Genomic DNA, 15,924 nt, shown 5'->3' with positions numbered 1-15,924 from the left:
TGTTGTCTGTCTATCTGTGGCCCTGCGATGAGGTGGCGACTTGTCCAGGGTGTACCCCGCCTTCCGCCCGATTGTAGCTGAGATAGGCGCCAGCGCCCCCCGTGACCCCGAAAGGGAATAAGCGGTAGAAAATGGATGGATGGATATAATTAGAAATGTAATATATATATATATATATATATATATATATTATAAAATACAAAAAATTATATATATATAAAATATTTTATACACATATATATATAAAAATTCATAAATATATACATATATATAATAATACATATTTTATTTATATATATATATATATATATATATAAATATATATATATATATATATATATATATATATATATAATCATTTAAATAATTATATATGTATCATTACAATATTTGGAATTAAGAATAAACTATAAAGGGCTTATTAGAGGTAGCGTCTAGACCAGACTTAACTTTTAAGAAAGATTCATCAGGCTGATACTGAAAGAGTCATCATTTTATTAAGTTGGTATTTTCACTTTGTAAGTTTATAAAATGCCACTGAAGATGAAAACAACCAGAAAGATCTGACGAATGAAATAGATCAAGTAATGCATTTGTCTGACTTTACAAGTAAACCTTGACACCCCATCCCCACCCTAACCAATAGCAGGACAGCATACGCGGCCTACGTAGCCAATCAGCGTGCTCCGTGCTGCGGTAATGTATACACGACATCGGGGCGCCACAGCTCTCGGCTTCAAGCGAGCCACCTTTTTACCCGCAACAAAGAAACACCCCGGCTCTTTACCGCCACACCGCTGGAATACATTTCTACATTTCCCCGGAGGACAAGCGTCCTGTCGCCCTCAAGTGTCGTCCAACCGTCGGGATAAAAACGGCAACGTTGGTCGAGGAGGAGTTGACTTTCGGCGCGGGTAAGTGTTTGTTTGTGTTGACATGCTACACAACGTGTGCTTGTTTGTCTTTCCGACACTTCCGTCACCTATTTAAGGCGGTTTTTTATTCAAATTCAAACTTTTTATCTGCACTTTCTGACGTTAACATACATTTTTCATATGAAATGTCCGTTTTTTTTAAACGCAAGCTCAATGTGCCTCGTTTTTCTGTCCTGTGACGTCACCGTGACGTCACTGTGTGGCCAGCTGGGAAGTTGATTGATATTAAACTGGGAAATGAAAGCTTTTTGGTGAATAGCAAAATACAGATATAAGTTTTTTAAACTTTACTGTCGACATTCCCGTTTGTTTTTGTGCACAAATATGTGTTGCATTTTCCAATATGAGCCTTTTAGCCACTTGTTCTAATAAGTTAAACAACACAATACACTAACTCACTATGTTGTCCAAATCCCCCCCAAAACAACTACATAATCATTTTTCATTATTTTATTTTATTTTAAACATATTCTACATGATTTGTGGCCTAAATTAAGCATTTTCAAGCGGTGGTTCACAAACTTTTCTCAGCAAGTACCGCCTCAGAAAACACCTTTTAAGGTTTCTCACCATAAGAACCCACATTAAAATGCGATAGCGTGGTAGACCTAAGTATCTGTTAAAAACAAGGTGGAGATGGAAAGTTGAATCATAATAAATTGGGAAATGACAGCCTTTTAGTGTTTAGCATAATACAAATATAAGTTGTAAGCTTTACTGTCTACTTGTTCCTGTTCAAATAAGTTAAACAACACAATACACTAACTCACTATGGTGTTTAAATACAACAAAAACAACTACATCATGATTTTTCAGTATTTTATTTTAATTTAAAATATATACTACATGATTTTTGGCTTAAATTAAGCCTTTTCAGGCAGTGGTTGGCAAACTTTTCTCAGAAAACACCTTAAAGTTTCTCACCATAAGGACCCACATTAAAATGCAGTAGCATAGTAGGCCCAAGTATCCATTAAAAACCAGACAAAATTGCATTTTGCAATATGAGCCTTTTAGCCATCTGTTCAAATAAGTTAATTAACACAATACCTTAACTCACTATGTTGTCCAAATACAACAAAAACAACTACATCATGATTTGTCAGTATTTTATTTGATTTTAAACATATTCTACATGATTTTTGGCCTAAATTAAGCATTTTTAGGCAGTGGTTGGCAAACTTTTCTCAGCAAGTACCGCCTCAGAAAACACCCTTTAAAGTTTCTCACCATAAGGACCCACATTAAAATGTGGTAGCGTAGTAGGCCTAAGTATCCATTAAAAACAAGGTGGAGATGGAAAGTTGAATCATAATAAATTGGGAAATGACAGCATTTTAGTGTTTAGCATAATACAAATATAAGTTCTAAGCTTTACTGTCTACATGTTCCTGTTCAAATAAGTTAAACAACACAATACACTAACTCAATATGCTGTTTAAATACAACAAAAACAACTACATCATGATTTTTCAGTATTTTATTTTAAACATATTCGACATGATTTTTGGCCTAAATTAAGCATTTTCAGGCAGTGGTTGGCCAACTTTTCTCAGAAAACACCTTAAAGTTTCTCACCATAATGACCCACATTAAAATGCAGTAGCATAGTAGGCCTAAGTATTTGTTAAAAACAAGGCGAAGATGGAAAGTTAAGTTATATTAAACTGAAAAATGACAGCCTTTTAGTACAAAACATCATACAGATATACGTTTTAAACTTTACTGTCTACAGGCCGGTTTGTTTTTGTGCACAAATATGTGTTGCATTTTTCAATATGAGCCCTCTAGCCACCTGTTCAAATAAGTTAAAGAACACAATACACTAACTAACTAACTGTCTCAACTAGCTGTCCAAATACCAAAATAAACAACTACATCATGATTTTCAGTTTTCAAGTTTTTTTTTAAATCTTAAACGTGTTATACATGATTTTTCAGTTTTTGTTTTATTTTAAACATATTCTACATGATTTTGGCATGTTTTTGTGCACCAAAATGTGTTGCATTTTCCAATATGAGCCTTTCAGCCACCTGTTCAAATAAGTTAAATAACACAATACACTAACTCACTATGTTGTCCAAATACAACAAAAACAACCACATCATGATTTTTCAGTATTTTATTTCATTTTTAACACATTCTACATGATTTTTGGCCTAAATTAAGCATTTTCAGGCAGTGTTTCGCAAACTTTTCTAAGCAAGTACCGCCTCAAAAAACACCTTTAAAGTTTCTCACCATAAGGACCACATTAAAATGCAGTAGCATAGTAGGCCCAAGTATCAATTAAAAACAAAGCGGTTGTTTTATTTTACAAGTTTATATAACATTTTGCGACCGCTGTAGCATTACACACGGTCTGAGCGGTAACATCTGTAGGAAGATAAAACACTGTACTTTAACAAAGTGATTGTGTGGCGTACCGCAAGCCAAAACGTTGAAAGAGCCATATTGGACCAAAAATACAAAATTACTGTAAAAGTCTTATATAAGTGTTATGGGCATGGCCACAATTACGCCTTGGAGTAATTTGCATGTTTTGTTATGATAGGATTTTCTTTAGAAAGGCTAAAAATATGAATACATACGTTTTTAAAACAAATCTGTTTTTATTAATTAGTATTAGCATATATATTTTTTTATTGTTTTGCCATATTTTTTATTCATGCTGTATTTTGTACAAGGTACTTTGAGATTTTTTTTCAAATGTTTGCAAACTTTTAACGACTTTTTACAATTTTTTTTATTTTTTTTTAAACAAATAGAAATAAATGTAGCACCTTCTGGTGTTATTATAGAATGTACTCGTGTTTAAAGACTCTACTTCTGTCCCTCCATGTCGCTGACGTCACACTTGCTTGGTGCTGTTGCTCCAGTTTTACTTTCTCTTCTTCTCTTAATATTTGCACATTTTGTAGATGGCTGTCTGCGGGTATGCCTGCAATATATATAAACATTACATCCACATCACAGACATGCTGACAACGCTCCAGACAATGGCGTGTGTTTTGTTTACTTCCGGTTTCGGCAGCGTGGTTTTCAGTAATTAAAGTATTTTTTTCCGTGGTCAAGTTTTCGGTACGTCACTTGTCAATAGTGCGTACATTTTCTCTACTTTATACCTTTTTTGTTTTAGTCCTTGGTCAAGTTTTCGGTACGTCACTTGTCAATAGTGCGTACATTTTGTCTACTTTATACCTTTTTTGTTTTTGTCCGTGGTCAAGTTTTCGGTACGTCACTTGTCAATAGTGCGTACATTTTGTCTACTTTATACCTTTTTGTTTTTGTCCGTGGTCAAGTTTTCGGTACGTCACTTGTCAATAGTGCGTACATTTTGTCTACTTTATACCTTTTTGGTTTTGCCCATGGTCAAGTTTTCGGTACGTCACTTGTCAATAGTGCGTAAATTTTGTCTACTTTATACCTTTTGTCTTTGCCCGTGATCAAGTTTTCGGTACGTCACTTGTCAATAGTGCGTACATTTTCTCTACTTTATACCTTTTTTGTTTTAGTCCGTGGTCAAGTTTTCGGTACGTCACTTGTCAATAGTGCGTACATTTTGTCTACTTTATACCTTTTTTGTTTTAGTCCGTGGTCAAGTTTTTGGTACGTCACTTGTCAATAGTGCGTACATTTTGTCTACTTTATACCTTTTTTGTTTTTGCCTGTGGTCAAGTTTTCGGTACGTCACTTGTCAAGAGTGCATACATTTTGTCTACTTAATACCTTTTGGTTTTTGTCCGTGGTCAAGTTTTCGGTACGTCACTTGTCAATAGTGCGTAAATTTTGTCTACTTTATACCTTTTGTCTTTGCCCGTGATCAAGTTTTCGGTACGTCACTTGTCAATAGTGCGTACATTTTCTCTACTTTATACCTTTTTTGTTTTAGTCCGTGGTCAAGTTTTCGGTACGTCACTTGTCAATAGTGCGTACATTTTGTCTACTTTATACCTTTTTTGTTTTTGCCTGTGGTCAAGTTTTCGGTACGTCACTTGTCAATAGTGCATACATTTTGTCTACTTAATACCTTTTGGTTTTTGTCCGTGGTCAAGTTTTCGGTACGTCACTCGTCAACAGTGCGTACATTTTCTCTACTTTATACCATTTTTGTTTTTGCGTGTGGTCAAGTTTTGGGTACGTCACTTGTCAATAGTGCAAAAATTTTGTCTACTTTATACCTTTTGTCTTTGCCCGTGGTCAAGTTTCGGTACGTCACGTGTAAATAGTGCTAAAAATTTTGTCTACTTTATACCTTTTGTCTTTGCCCGTGGTCAAGTTTTCGGTACGTCACTTGTCAATAGTGCGTACATTTTCTCTACTTTATACTTTTTGGTTTTTGTCCGTGGTCAAGTTTTCGGTACGTCACTTGTCAATAGTGCGTAAATTTTGTCTACTTTATACCTTTTGTCTTTGCCCGTGATCAAGTTTTCGGTACGTCACTTGTCAATAGTGCGTACATTTTCTCTACTTTATACCTTTTTTGTTTTAGTCCGTGGTCAAGTTTTCGGTACGTCACTTGTCAATAGTGCGTACATTTTGTCTACTTTATACCTTTTTTGTTTTTGCCTGTGGTCAAGTTTTCGGTACGTCACTTGTCAATAGTGCATACATTTTGTCTACTTAATACCTTTTGGTTTTTGTCCGTGGTCAAGTTTTCGGTACGTCACTTGTCAATAGTGCGTAAATTTTGTCTACTTTATACCTTTTGTCTTTGCCCGTGATCAAGTTTTCGGTACGTCACTTGTCAATAGTGCGTACATTTTCTCTACTTTATACCATTTTTGTTTTAGTCCGTGGTCAAGTTTTCGGTACGTCACTTGTCAATAGTGCGTACATTTTGTCTACTTTATACCTTTTTTGTTATAGTCCGTGGTCAAGTTTTCGGTACGTCACTTGTCAATAGTGCGTACATTTTGTCTACTTTATACCTTTTTTGTTTTTGCCTGTGGTCAAGTTTTCGGTAAGTCACTTGTCAATAGTGCATACATTTTGTCTACTTAATACCTTTTGGTTTTTGTCCGTGGTCAAGTTTTCGGTACGTCACTCGTCAACAGTGCGTACATTTTCTCTACTTTATACCATTTTTGTTTTTGCGTGTGGTCAAGTTTTGGGTACGTCACTTGTCAATAGTGCAAAAATTTTGTCTACTTTATACCTTTTGTCTTTGCCCGTGGTCAAGTTTCGGTACGTCACGTGTAAATAGTGCTAAAAATTTTGTCTACTTTATACCTTTTGTCTTTGCCCGTGGTCAAGTTTTCGGTACGTCACTTGTCAATAGTGCGTACATTTAGTCTGCTTTATACCTTTTTTGTTTTTGTCCGTGGTCAAGTTTTCGGTACGTCACTTGTCAATAGTGCGTAATTTTTTTTTTTACTTTATACCTTTTGTCTTTGCCCGTGATCAAGTTTTCGGTACGTCACTTGTCAATAGTGCGTACATTTTCTCTACTTTATACTTTTTGGTTTTTGTCGGTGGTCAAGTTTTCGGTACGTCACTTGTCAATAGTACAAAAATGTTGTCTACTTTATACCTTTTGTCTTTGCCCGTGGTCAAGTTTTCGGTAAATCACGTGTGAATAGTGCAAAAATTTAGTCTACTTTATACCTTTTGTCTTTGCCGTGTTCAAGTTTTCGGTACGTCACTTGTCAATAGTGCGTACATTTTGTCTACTTTATACCTTTTTGTCTTTGTCCGTGGTCAAGTTTTCGGTACGTCACGTGTGAATAGTGTAAAATTTTTGTCTACTTTATACCTTTTTGTCTTTGCCGTGGTCAAGTTTTCGGTACGTCACTTGTCAATAGTGTAAAAATTTTGTCCACTTTATACCTTTTTGGTTTTGTCCATGGTCAGGTTTTCGGTACGTCACGTGTGAATAGTGCAAAAATGGTGCCTACTTTATACCTTTTGTCTTTGTCCGTGGTCAAGTTTTCGGTACGTCACTTGTCAATAGTGCGTACATTTTGTCTACTTTATACCTTTTTTTGTTTTAGTCCGTGGTCAAGTTTTCGGTACGTCACTTGTCAATAGTGCGTACATTTTGTCTACTTTATACCTTTTTGTCTTTGTCCGTGGTCAAGTTTTCGGTACGTCACGTGTGAATAGTGCAAAAATGTTGTCTACTTTATACCTTTTTGTCTTTGTCCGTGGTCAAGTTTTCGGTACGTCACTTGTCAATAGTGCGTAATTTTTTTTTTTACTTTATACCTTTTGTCTTTGCCCGTGATCAAGTTTTCGGTACGTCACTTGTCAATAGTGCGTACATTTTCTCTACTTTATACTTTTTGGTTTTTGTCGGTGGTCAAGTTTTCGGTACGTCACTTGTCAATAGTGCAAAAATGTTGTCTACTTTATACCTTTTGTCTTTGCCCGTGGTCAAGTTTTCGGTAAATCACGTGTGAATAGTGCAAAAATTTAGTCTACTTTATACCTTTTGTCTTTGCCGTGTTCAAGTTTTCGGTACGTCACTTGTCAATAGTGCGTACATTTTGTCTACTTTATACCTTTTTGTCTTTGTCCGTGGTCAAGTTTTCGGTACGTCACGTGTGAATAGTGTAAAATTTTTGTCTACTTTATACCTTTTTGTCTTTGCCGTGGTCAAGTTTTCGGTACGTCACTTGTCAATAGTGCGTACATTTTGTCTACTTTATACCTTTTTGTCTTTGTCCGTGGTCAAGTTTTCGGTACGTCACGTGTGAATAGTGCAAAAATTTTGTCCACTTTATACCTTTTTAGTTTTGTCCATGGTCAGGTTTTCGGTACGTCACGTGTGAATAGTGCAAAAATGGTGTCTACTTTATACCTTTTGTCTTTGTCCGTGGTCAAGTTTTCGGTACGTCACGTGTCAATAGTGCGTACATTTTGTCTACTTTATACCTTTTTTTGTTTCAGTCCGTGGTCAAGTTTTCGGTACGTTACTTGTCAATAGTGCGTACATTTTGTCTACTTTATACCTTTTTGTCTTTGTCCGTGGTCAAGTTTTGGGTACGTCACGTGTGAATAGTGCAAAAATGTTGTCTACTTTATACCTTTTGTCTTTGCCCGTGGTCAAGTTTTCGGTACGTCACGTGTCAATAGTGCGTACATTTTGTCTACTTTATACCTTTTTTTGTTTCAGTCCGTGGTCAAGTTTTCGGTACGTTACTTGTCAATAGTGCGTACATTTTGTCTACTTTATACCTTTTTGTCTTTGTCCGTGGTCAAGTTTTCGGTACGTCACGTGTGAATAGTGCAAAAATGTTGTCTACTTTATACCTTTTTGTCTTTGCCGTGGTCAAGTTTTCGGTACGTCACTTGTCAATAGTGCAAAAATGTTGTCTACCTTATACCTTTTGTCTTTGCCCGTGGTCAAGTTTTCGGTACGTCACTTGTCAATAGTGCGTACATTTTGTCTACTTTATACCTTTTTTTGTTTTAGTCCGTGGTCAAGTTTTCGGTACGTCACTTGTCAATAGTGCGTACATTTTGTCTACTTTATACCTTTTTGTCTTTGTCCGTGGTCAAGTTTTCGGTACGTCACGTGTGAATAGTGCAAAAATGTTGTCTACTTTATACCTTTTTGTCTTTGCCGTGGTCAAGTTTTCGGTACGTCACTTGTCAATAGTGCAAAAATGTTGTCTACCTTATACCTTTTGTCTTTGCCCGTGGTCAAGTTTTCGGTACGTCACTTTTCAATAGTGCGTACATTTTGTCTATTTTATACCTTTTGTCTTTGCCCGTGATCAAGTTTTCGGTACGTCACTTGTCAATAGTGCGTACATTTTGTCTAATTTAGTTTTCGGTACGTCACTTGTCAATAGTGCGTACATGTTCTCTACTTTATACCTTTTTTGTTTTAGTCCGTGGTCAAGTTTTCGGTACGTCACTTGTCAATAGTGCGTACATGTTCTCTACTTTATACCTTTTTGGTTTTAGTCCGTGGTGAAGTTTTCGGTACGTCACTTATCAATAGTGCGAAAATTTTGTCTACTTTATACCTTTTGTCTTTGCCCGTGGTCAAGTTTCGGTACGTCACGTGTAAATAGTGCTAAAAATTTTGTCTACTTTATACCATTTTTGTTTTTGCGTGTGGTCAAGTTTTGGGTACGTCACTTGTCAATAGTGCAAAAATTTTGTCTACTTTATACCTTTTGTCTTTGCCCGTGGTCAAGTTTCGGTACGTCACGTGTAAATAGTGCTAAAAATTTTGTCTACTTTATACCTTTTGTCTTTGCCCGTGGTCAAGTTTTCGGTACGTCACTTGTCAATAGTGCGTACATTTAGTCTGCTTTATACCTTTTTTGTTTTTGTCCGTGGTCAAGTTTTCGGTACGTCACTTGTCAATAGTGCGTAATTTTTTTTTTTACTTTATACCTTTTGTCTTTGCCCGTGATCAAGTTTTCGGTACGTCACTTGTCAATAGTGCGTACATTTTCTCTACTTTATACTTTTTGTTTTTTGTCGGTGGTCAAGTTTTCGGTACGTCACTTGTCAATAGTGCAAAAATTTTGTCTACTTTATACCTTTTGTCTTTGCCCGTGGTCAAGTTTTCGGTAAATCACGTGTGAATAGTGCAAAAATTTAGTCTACTTTATACCTTTTGTCTTTGCCGTGTTCAAGTTTTCGGTACGTCACTTGTCAATAGTGCGTACATTTTGTCTACTTTATACCTTTTTGTCTTTGTCCGTGGTCAAGTTTTCGGTACGTCACGTGTGAATAGTGTAAAATTTTTGTCTACTTTATACCTTTTTGTCTTTGCCGTGGTCAAGTTTTCGGTACGTCACTTGTCAATAGTGCGTACATTTTGTCTACTTTATACCTTTTTGTCTTTGTCCGTGGTCAAGTTTTCGGTACGTCACGTGTGAATAGTGCAAAAATTTTGTCCACTTTATACCTTTTTAGTTTTGTCCATGGTCAGGTTTTCGGTACGTCACGTGTGAATAGTGCAAAAATGGTGTCTACTTTATACCTTTTGTCTTTGTCCGTGGTCAAGTTTTCGGTACGTCACTTGTCAATAGTGCGTACATTTTGTCTACTTTATACCTTTTTTTGTTTCAGTCCGTGGTCAAGTTTTCGGTACGTTACTTGTCAATAGTGCGTACATTTTGTCTACTTTATACCTTTTTGTCTTTGTCCGTGGTCAAGTTTTGGGTACGTCACGTGTGAATAGTGCAAAAATGTTGTCTACTTTATACCTTTTTGTCTTTGCCGTGGTCAAGTTTTCGGTACGTCACTTGTCAATTGTGCAAAAATGTTGTCTACCTTATACCTTTTGTCTTTGCCCGTGGTCAAGTTTTCGGTACGTCACTTTTCAATAGTGCGTACATTTTGTCTATTTTATACCTTTTGTCTTTGCCCGTGATCAAGTTTTCGGTACGTCACTTGTCAATAGTGCGTACATTTTTTCTAATTTAGTTTTCGGTACGTCACTTGTCAATAGTGCGTACATGTTCTCTACTTTATACCTTTTTGGTTTTAGTCCGTGGTCAAGTTTTCGGTACGTCACTTATCAATAGTGCGAAAATTTTGTCTACTTTATACCTTTTTTGTTTTAGTCCGTGGTCAAGTTTTCGGTACGTCACTTGTCAATAGTGCGTACATTTTGTCTACTTTATACCTTTTTTGTTTTTGTCCGTGGCCAAGTTTTCGGTACGTCACTTGTCAATAGTGCGTACATTTTGTCTACTTTATACCTTTTTGTTTTTGTCTGTGGTCAAGTTTTCGGTACGTCACTTGTCAATAGTGCCAAAATTTTGTCTACTTTATACCTTTTGTCTTTGCCCGTGGTCAAGTTTTCGGTACGTCGCTTGTCAATAGTGCGTACATTTTGTGTTCTTTATACCTTTTTGTTTTTGCCCTCTTTTTTTGTGCCTTTGTGTGCATTATCCTTTCCATCCTTACCCTTTCCATCCCTTGTAACTTAGCTACTGTCTGGAACAGTTTCCCTTGTGGATCAATAAAGTTTGTCTAAGTCTAAATAATAGACTACATGTATCAACATTAGCTGGTCGTTTCAGTACCAATTAACGTTTTATGATGGTCTGGTTTGGATTTGATGTTAGTTTTTCCCACGTTTGCAAACACACCATCCGTGCCTGAAAGGTGATTGGGGGAGAATAAGGAAGTGTTGTCGTGTGTGGTTAAGCACGGACTTAGGAAAGGAAAGCGTTTGTGTGGGAGGTAAAACTTGTAGGAATTGTGCCGTTTGTTTTTATATGATTGGTAATAAAAGTTAAAAATCGCGTCGGAAATTGATTTCTTCTGGGGGCTACAGTATGTTACATTACTTGAATTTATTTTCTGTTGTGTTGCATCATTTTGGTCAGAGAAGCCTACGTAAACAAGCGAGGGGCGGGGTTTAGCCAAAGGGAACGCCCCCCCCCCTTGCCAATACAAATTCCAAGGAGTGATCCGTTCTCTCCACGGCCGACTTGATATTTACTCCGCTTTCTCCGCCAGGCGAGAGGCGTGGAGGCCTGAGTGCAGATGAGAAGGGTGCCAAGGAGATTAGGAAGCAGGAGATTGGGTCTCCAGCGCGCCGTCAGGCCCGTAAAGGTGCATCATGGGTAGGGTTGTCTTGTGCTTGATGTATAGCCTGTCGTGATGGAGGGGGATGGAGGACTGAAAGATGGAGGAGGAGTGTTGTAATTGTGACAAGGAGTCGTTTATCTGTCTACACACTCTCCTCGCTTACTACCACTACTACACCCGCTCAACCTCGACTCTGCCTGCAGCCACACCCTTTTTCACACTACTCTGGATGTACACACACCATATATATATATATATATATATATATATATATATATATATATATATATATATATATATATATATATATATATATATATATATATATATATATAAATATACTGTACTACTGTAGATATACACACACTATATTTATACTGTATATACACTATGTACTTTACTGACTTTGTATACTGTATATACACTGTGTGTACATATACGGTGCAGTATATACACTATTTATATACAGCACTGTATATACTGTACTTTATATATACCATACTTTACTGTATATATACTGTGCTATACTGAATATACATAATGTATATATACAGTACAATATATACACTGTTTTATTACTGTATACACACTTACATTGGTTTCATTGGACGGGTTTATTATTGTTAATAATACACATTTATTATTGTTAATAATACACATTTATTGTTAATAATAAACATTTATTATTCTTAATAATACACTATTATTGTTAATAGGACACATTTATTATAGTTAATAATACACATGTATTATTGTTAATAGGACGTATTTATTATTGTTAGTCGGCCACATTTATTATTGTTAATAGGACGCATGTATTATTGTTAATAATACACATTTGTTATTGTTAATAATACACATATTATTATTGTTAATAGGACACATTTATTATGGTTAATAGGACACATTTATTATTGTTAATAATACACATGTATTATTGTTAATAGGACACATTTATTATTGTTAATAGGACTCATTTATTATTGTTAATAGGACACATGTATTATTGTTAATAGGACACATGCATTATTATTAATAGGACAGATGTATTATTGTTAATAGGACTCATTTATTATTGTTAATAGGACTCATTTATTATTGTTAATAGGACTCATTTATTATTGTTAATAGGACACATGTGTTATTGTTAATAGGACACATGTGTTATTGTTAATAGGACACGTGTTATTGTTAATAATACACATTTACTATTGTTAATAATACACATTTACTATTGTTAATAGGACACATTCACTATTAATAATACACATGTATTATTGTTAATAGGACACATGTATTATTGTTAATAATACATATTTATTATTGTTAATAGGACACATTTTTCATTGTTAATAGGACACATTTATTATTGTTAATAGGACTCATGTATTATCGTTAATAGGACACATGTATTATTGTTAATAGGACACTTTTATTATTGTTAATAGGACTCATTTATTATTGTTAATAGGACACATGTATTATTGTTAATAGGACACATGTATTATTGTTAATAGGACTCATTTATTATTGTTAATAGGACTCATTTATTATTGTTAAAAGGACACATTTATTATTATTAGGACATGTTTTATTGTTAATATGACACATTTACTATTGTTAATATGACACATTTACTATTGTTAATGGGACACATTCACTATTAATAATACACATGTATTCTTGTTAATAGGACACATTTATTATTGTTAATAGGACACATTTATTATTGTTAATAATACATATTTATTATTGTTAATATGACATATTTATTATTTTTAATAGGACACATTTTTCATTGTTAATAGGACACATGTATTATTGTTGATAGGACTCATGTATTATTGTTGATAGGACTCATGTATTATTGTTAATAGGACACATGTATTATTGTTAATAGGACACATGAATTATTGTTAATAGGACACGTTTATTATTGTTAATAATACACATTTACTATTGTTAATAATACACATCTATTATTGTTAATAGGACGCATTTATTATTGTTAATAGGACGCATTTATTATTGTTAATAGGACACATTTATTATGGTTAATAATACACATTTATTATTGTTAATAGGACACATTTATTATTGTTAATAATACACATATTTTATTATTAATAGGACACATTTATTATTGTTAATAGGACACATTTATTGTTAATAATACACATTTATTATTGTTAATAGGACACATGTATTGTTAATAGGACACATTTATTATTGTTAATAGGACGCATGTATTATTGTTAATAATACACATTTATTATTGTTAATAATACACATTTATTATTGTTAATAATACACATATTATTATTGTTAATAGGACACAGTTATTATGGTTAATAATACACAGTTATTATGGTTAATAATACACATCTATTATGGTTAATAATACACATGTATTATGGTTAATAGGACACATTTATTATTGTTAATAATACACGTGTATTATTGTTAATAGGACACATTTATTATTGTTAATAGGACACATTTATTATTGTTAATAGGACACATTTATTATTGTTAATAGGACTCATTTATTATTGTTAATAGGACACATGTATTATTGTTAATAGGACACATGTATTATTGTTAATAGGACTCATTTATTATTGTTAATAGGACACATGTGGTATTGTTAATAGGACACATTTACTATTGTTAATAATACACATTTACTATTGTTAATAGGAAACATTCACTATTAATAATACACATGTATTCTTGTTAATAGGACACATTTATTATTGTTAATAGGACACATTTATTATTGTTAATAGGACACATTTTTCATTGTTAATAGGACACATTTATTATTGTTAATAGGACTCATGTGTTATCGTTAATAGGACACATGTATTATTGTTAATAGGACACATGTATTATTGTTAATAGGACACATTTATTATTGCTAATAATACACATTTACTATTGTTAATAATACACATCTATTATTGTTAATAGGACACATTTATTATTGTTAATAGGACGCATTTATTATTGTTAATAGGACACATTTACTATTATTAATAGGACACATTTATCATTGTTAATAGGACGCATTTATCATTGTTAATAGGACGTGTTTATCATTGTTAATAGGACACATTTATTATGGTTAATAATACACATTTATTATTGTTAATAGGACACATTTATTATTGTTAATAATACACATTTATTATTGTTAATAGGACACATTTATTATTGTTAATAATACACATATATTATTGTTAATAGGACACATTTATTATTGTTAATAGGACACATTTATTGTTAATACACATTTATTGTTAATAGGACACATTTATTATTGTTAATAATACACATCTATTATTGTTAATAGGACATATTTATTATGGTTAATAATACACATTTATTATTGTTAATAGGACACATTTGTACTAAAATGTGTATTTTGTGGAGGCTGTAATTCATTATTCTCATATACACAGTTTGTTATTGAGAAATGTTCTTCAATATGCAAACATTTCCATTTACAAACCCTGTTCAAGAACCGATTGAGTTCATAAACCGAGGTTCCATTCTATTTCTCACACTCGCATCGTCGCACTTTGTCACTTTCTGTTGATGTTCCTGACAATGACAGGTGACACCCTTCCACAGGTGACACCTCTCCACAGGTGACACCTCTCCACAGGTGACACCCTCCATAGGTGACACCTCTCCACTGGTGACACCTCTCCACTGGTGACACCTCTCCACAGGTGACACCTCTCCACAGGTGACACCTCTCCACAGGTGACACCTCTCCACAGGTGACACCTCTCCACAGGTGACACCCTCTCCATAGGTGACACCTCTCCACAGGTGACACCCTCTCCATAGGTGACACCCCTCCACAGGTGACAACCTCTCCACAGGTGACACCCCGCCACAGGTGACACCCCGCCACAGGTGACACCCCTCCACAGGTGACACCCTTCCACAGGTGACACCCCTCCACAGGTGACACCCCTCCACAGGTGACACCTCTCCACAGGTGACACCCCTCCACAGGTGACACCTCTCCACAGGTGACACCCTCCACAGGTGACACCTCTCCACTGGGGACACCTCTCCACTGGGGACACCTCTCCACAGGTGACACCCTTCCACAGGTGACACCCTTCCACAGGTGACACCCTCCACTGGTGACACCCCTCCACTGGTGACACTCCTCCACTGGTGACACCACTCCACAGGTGACACCTCTCCACAGGTGACACCTCTCCACAGGTGACAACCTCTCCACAGGTGACAACCTCTCCACAGGTGACAACCTCTCCACAGGTGACACCCCTCCACAGGTGACACCCCTCCACAGGTGACACCCCTCCACAGGTGACACCCCTCCACAGGTGACACCTCTCCACAGGTGACACCTCTCCACAGGTGACACCTCTCCACTGGGGACACCTCTCCACTGGGGACACCTCTCCACAGGTGACACCCTTCCACAGGTGACAC

General features: G+C 35.3%; 1 protein-coding gene across 1 annotated transcript in view; it reads left to right on the top strand.

Moving 5' to 3' along the window:
* Positions 1 to 676: 676 nt before the first annotated feature.
* LOC133568067 (SPRY domain-containing SOCS box protein 4-like) overlaps positions 677 to 15,924 on the top strand; it is a 208,332-nt gene continuing 193,084 nt past the window's right edge. Inside the window, 1 exon segment of the mRNA XM_061919776.1 lies at positions 677 to 914. The gene's annotated coding sequence lies outside the window, so the exon portion shown is untranslated.

This window comes from Nerophis ophidion, linkage group LG14 (genome assembly GCF_033978795.1).
Source record: "Nerophis ophidion isolate RoL-2023_Sa linkage group LG14, RoL_Noph_v1.0, whole genome shotgun sequence".
Classification (NCBI taxonomy): domain Eukaryota; kingdom Metazoa; phylum Chordata; class Actinopteri; order Syngnathiformes; family Syngnathidae; genus Nerophis; species Nerophis ophidion.
The sequence above is the reverse complement of the archived record's forward strand: the minus strand, read 5'-3'. Positions and strand labels throughout refer to the sequence as shown.